The sequence below is a fragment of the Homarus americanus genome, unplaced genomic scaffold, assembly GCF_018991925.1.
Source record: "Homarus americanus isolate GMGI-L3 unplaced genomic scaffold, GMGI_Hamer_2.0 scaffold54443, whole genome shotgun sequence".
Taxonomy (NCBI): domain Eukaryota; kingdom Metazoa; phylum Arthropoda; class Malacostraca; order Decapoda; family Nephropidae; genus Homarus; species Homarus americanus.
Window position 1 is genome coordinate 6,467,661 of NW_024750852.1, and position 5,426 is coordinate 6,473,086.

The following is a 5,426-nucleotide window of genomic DNA, read 5'->3' on the forward strand; positions in this document are numbered from 1 at the left end:
ACCGTCTCGCTGAACTCAGATTTTTTTTTTTGACGTGAAGCAAAATTTTTCGCCTGATTTCATGTTATTTCATGATTGAATGAACAGAAAAGTGACAACATTTATTGAAAAATTGAGTTATTCATCTATTTATTCAATTACTTATTTCGAAGATATCACAATTTACCATTTTCATAATAATTATATCTCTGTACACTTGTCAGATCTTCGGGCAAAAGTATTATTAAAAACAATTTAATTACAAATAATCATAAGACAAAATTCAAAGACAAAACTACAAGAACATATCAAAACAAAAATCCACGACAAATAAACGCAGAAAAATTACAAAAAATATAACCTAAGAGAATATAAAAGTACGACTCTCTTCCCATCCCAAATTATAGTGAAATAAAAAAAATATATAATCACAGGTAGAGTATATTACAAAAACGACTTCAAAGGCAATTACTGTGTGTGTGTGTGTACAGAGGCGTGGGTGAGGGGACAGTCAAGTGTTCCGTCAAGAGTAGAGGCTTACCTAGAGTGCCCCATACATGCGTCTTGGTCACGACCGCTCACACCTCACCTGTCTCCCTCATCACCACGACCCCTCACATCTGCCTCACCACCACGACCCCTCACACCTGTCTCCCTCACCACCACGACCCCTCACACCTGTCTCCCTCATCACCACGACCCCTCACATCTGCCCCGCCTCACCACCACGACCCCCCCACCTGTCTCCCTCACCACCACGACCCCCCACAGCTGCCAACCTCACCACCACGACCCCCCCCCAGTCCCCCTCCACACTGAACAAAAGGTTATCCAATAAAGACCCAAGCAAGCACTTACCCAGAGGACACAATCCCACAATTACAGTTTCCAATAAGTAAAATCTCGCAAGATCCCACCAGACCACTTTTAACTATGAACAAAACATAAGAGAAAATCCCAAGGAACAGAGGTTTTTTCTTTATGTCTTGTCGTTAGGTTAGGTTAGCTTTATACACACAACACTATACACACACGCAACACTATATACACACACACACACAACACTATACACACACAACACTCGCACTTACACGTGTGTCTGAATACATTTCTTGAACTTTAATTTGAATAAAATTTACATACGTTTTCGTGAGACGTTTCAAGCATTAATTAAACCGCCCTCTCTCACCTGCTCACCCCCCTCACCTCCCCACCCCCTCATCTCGTTGCCTGTTCACCCCTCACCTTATTATCTGCTCACACCTCACCTCCCACCCCCTCACTGCTCACCTGACCTTACTCGCCCCCAATCCCTCACCTGCCCATCTCATCCCCCCACCCCCCAGACCTCTACTCCAGACATATTAACATACATATGAACACAGTTAGGTTAGGTTAGGTCTGATTAAATTTTAAGCTAACTCAGGTTAAATCCAGAGACTAAACAAGCAGTAGGAATAAGATTATTACAATATAAATGCACCAAAACCAAACAAGACAAACAAACAAACAGAGCGAGACAGACACACCCTCGGACTCATCATCTCCAGGAGGCGGCGGTGAAGGAGAGTGAAAGGGGAGGAGGAAGGGGAAGAGGGGGGAGGAGGGGGTATGAGTGGAGGAGGGGTTATTTTTAGGGGGGTGGGGTTGCATTTCTGACGTCACGGAGGAAGGTTAAAGGGGTGGTGTGGTCTGCCCTCACTCCCACCAATACTGTCTTAACGCCATTGACTTCACTTACTTCAACCTATTAGCTTCACTTTCTTCAACCAATTAACTTCACTTACTTCAACCTATTGACTTCACTTACTTCAACCAATTAACTTCACTTACTTCAACCTATTAACTTCACTTACTTCAACCAATTAACTTCACTTACTTCAACCAATTAACTTCACTTACTTCAACCAATTAACTTCACTTACTTCAACCTATTAACTTCACTTTCTTCAACCTATTAACTTCACTTTCTTACCCATTATAAACCCGGTAAGAGTAAGGAGTTTCCTTTCCCCTACCCATTCCCTAGTCTTTCCTTCTCCCCAAGCCTTCCCTATTTCCTTTCTCATCTCCATTCCCCCTTTCCTACGCCTCCCTATTCCCCACGTCTTTCCCATTCCCCAAGTCTTCCCTATTTCCCTGCCCCATTTCTATTCCCCAGACCTTCCCATTTCCCCAGCCCTCCCCCCCTGCACCACCTCGCCCCGTGTCGTCCAATACACTTTTATCACCAGCCTATCAGAGTAAAATATCGCCTCCTCTTGCCTTCCCCAGACGCCCTGTTTATAAGAGGGCAGCAGGTGCACCCACAGCAGACGGAACACCTAAGAGCAGAAGCAGGAGATACGGGAGCAGGAACACCAAACAGCAGGAGTGTGGTAGCAGAAACAGACGTAACAGCATAACACCCACAGCAGCAGACGGAACACCCAACAAGAGCAGCAACACCCAGCAGTAGATGCAACAGCAGGAACAAACGCAGCAGAAGCAACAGCAGTAAGAGTTGCAGCATGACGTCTGTTGTACCCATTAATATCATACTGATCACCCTGCCATGACCTGAGAGAGAGATCAAGCTTGGGCATTCATAACCTGTAGGTGACCCTGGCAGTGAGATAATCATGCTCCCCCTCCCCACATCTACATGGTGCTGGGTCTACAGGCTGGTGTAGGACGTCACCATTACACCAGAAACTCTGTTATAACGAGAAAATACAGATATATACATTCTACCAACACCAAAACTACTTTCTATTTCTGTACTGAAAGCTCGGTGTTGTTAGTGCACCAGAACGAACATTCCTACAACTTTCTTTTCAGGAGCTGCATCATAGCGGTCGTCTTTTGTTCCCAGCTGCATTCATGGACTCCTCTCCTCTCCTCCCTTACCAAATGCATTCTAGCAGACCTCCCCCCTCCCCCCTCCACCTCCCCATCTTGAGCTGTGAATGAGACGGACGGAGGAGTATTGTACCTTCCCACTCCCTGTGTTGTGAACCTCCTAACCCCACTGCCTGTGTTGTGGATCTCCTGGCAGTGAAGGAGACTCAACCGCCCCCACCTCTTGTGCCGGGTCGTCCCCTGAGCGCTGGCGAATGTGTGCGCTGGGGCGGTGGTGTTCGTCAGCCTCCGCCACTAGAGGAGATGTCTGGCTCTTGTCTGGCTAACACTTCCCCCACTCTTACCGTCTAATTTTTATTTTTAAAGGTGGAATAAATTTTGAGAGTAATATTACGCTTAAACAAAAAACAAATATACAGAAATAAAATAACTGGGGCTACACAAAACAAAAACAATAGCCTAAACGTCAACAAACACAAAATAAATAATTTGACCCCTAAAAAGACTAATACAGTACTGGTTCACATCAACAAAAGCAACAAATAAACAAATAAACAAACAAACACACACACACACACCAACAAAAATAATTACACTAAAGACAAACAAAAAAGTAACTGGCACCACAAAAGCAACAAATAAAAAGAATAAACTCCTACAAAATCAAAATAATAATGTACACTACAAACTAACTGGGTCTCGTTCGCTTCAATCCGCCATAATCCGCCACAAGCTGACACCACCGTCCATTAACAATTCCTCCCCCTGAGTTTGTTCCTTCCTGCCCCCTGTGAGTGTGTTCCTCCCCCTGTGAGTGTGTTATTTCCTCCCCCTGTGAGTGTGTTATTTCCTCCCCCCGAGTGTGTTCCCCCCTGTGTGTGTTCCTGCCCCCTGTGAGTGTGTTCCTCCCCCCTCCCCCTGTGGTGTGTTATTTCCTCCCCCCAGTGTGTTTCCCCCCCTGTAGTGTGTTCCTCCCCCCCTCCCCCCCTGTGTGTTCCTTCCTTCCCCTATGCAAGAGCTCCTCCTTCCACCCCGTATGTATAAAAGCTCCTAACCTAACCTAACCTACCCTAACTAACCTAACCTAACCTTCTTCTTCTTCTTAACCATTACAAAAAATAACGTGATTCAGCTGACAACAGTTATACCTTACTTGTTAATAGTCCGCTCCCCAAACATAAGCCTACCTGGTGAAAAACGCATAATCGGACGCTAAGCTTTTAAAACGCTTGGTGCAGTCTAATGCCAGGCGATGGACCAGATTCTCGGAACTAAATCTCTTCCTCTTGATGTATTTAATTCCTGGAGTTGATATAATAAATTCTTGGGTTTTATACAGTATATAAGAAATTCCCAAGCTTGGTACATTAAATTCTTGAGCCAGAGATTAAATACAGTATAGTTATTGTAAATTCTCAAGCATGATACAATAACTTCCTTGTCTTACTACATTAAATTCCTAAGCATGATACAATAAATTCTTCAACATGATACAATAAATTCTTTAACATGATACAACAAATTCTTGGCCAGCAACAGTGTATAAGGTCAAGACAGCCCTCAGGAGATTACACAAGGTCCTCTTCCCCCAGTGTGTGTGTGTGTGTGCGTGTGTGTGTGTGTGCGTGTGTGTGTGTGTGTGCGAACCTGTCCACTCAAACTCCTTCAGGTAGGTAGGTAGGCGAATCACAACCTCTAATAAACTATCTGATTACAACCTCGAACAACCACGATGATTACAACCTCTAACAACCCGATTGATTATAAGGTCAGGTCAGGTCAGGTCAGGTCAGATCCAGTCTCAATGTATACGGAAAGAACCTATCGCAATCATCTGGAGGTACAACACAGGATTACTATACAAGGTAAACTGTGACCTCTCCCCCTCCCCTCCCCCTGGCGTGTAACACAACCCACCTGAGATGATTAACAGGTGTGAGACGATGGGGGGTACCTGGTTGACTCTTACCCCCCCCCCTTCCCCTCCCTCCCCCAGGTGTTCTCTCTCTTCCCTCTACTCATCTTCCTTTACTCCGCCTGTAACTCATCTTCCTTCCTTACTCCTATGTTCTTCCTCTTTCTCCTCCCCGTCTCTTTCATTCTTTCTCTTCCTCCTCCTTTTTTCATCCTCCTTCTCCTCACTCCATTCTCCCTCATCCTCCATCTACCATCTCATTCCTCCTCCTCCTCCTCCCTCCGTCTTGTGCACCCAGGAGACAAATTCTCAAAGGTTTCATAAGGTTTTTATTTTTCCCTCGTAGCTGGGAATGGCAGAGACGCATTTAGTTAAAGGTAGAGCCGCAAAGAGCGCAATTGTCGACGCTAATTACAACCATCACCTGTGTTTTGTTGATTAAGTGCGAGTCCAGGTAGATACGTCCTGACATCACCACTTCTTATCCATATCTGTCCTTACCTGCCATCAATTAACCCACACACCTGTCCTTACCTGCCATCAATTACCCACACACCTGTCCTTACCTGCCCCACTTGCCCACACCTGCTCCTCATTACCCTGCCGTACATATATCACCCGCCTGAAGGTCCCATAGGAGTGACCAGGAGTGACCATAGGAGTGACCAGGAGTGACCATAGCTCCTCTTGT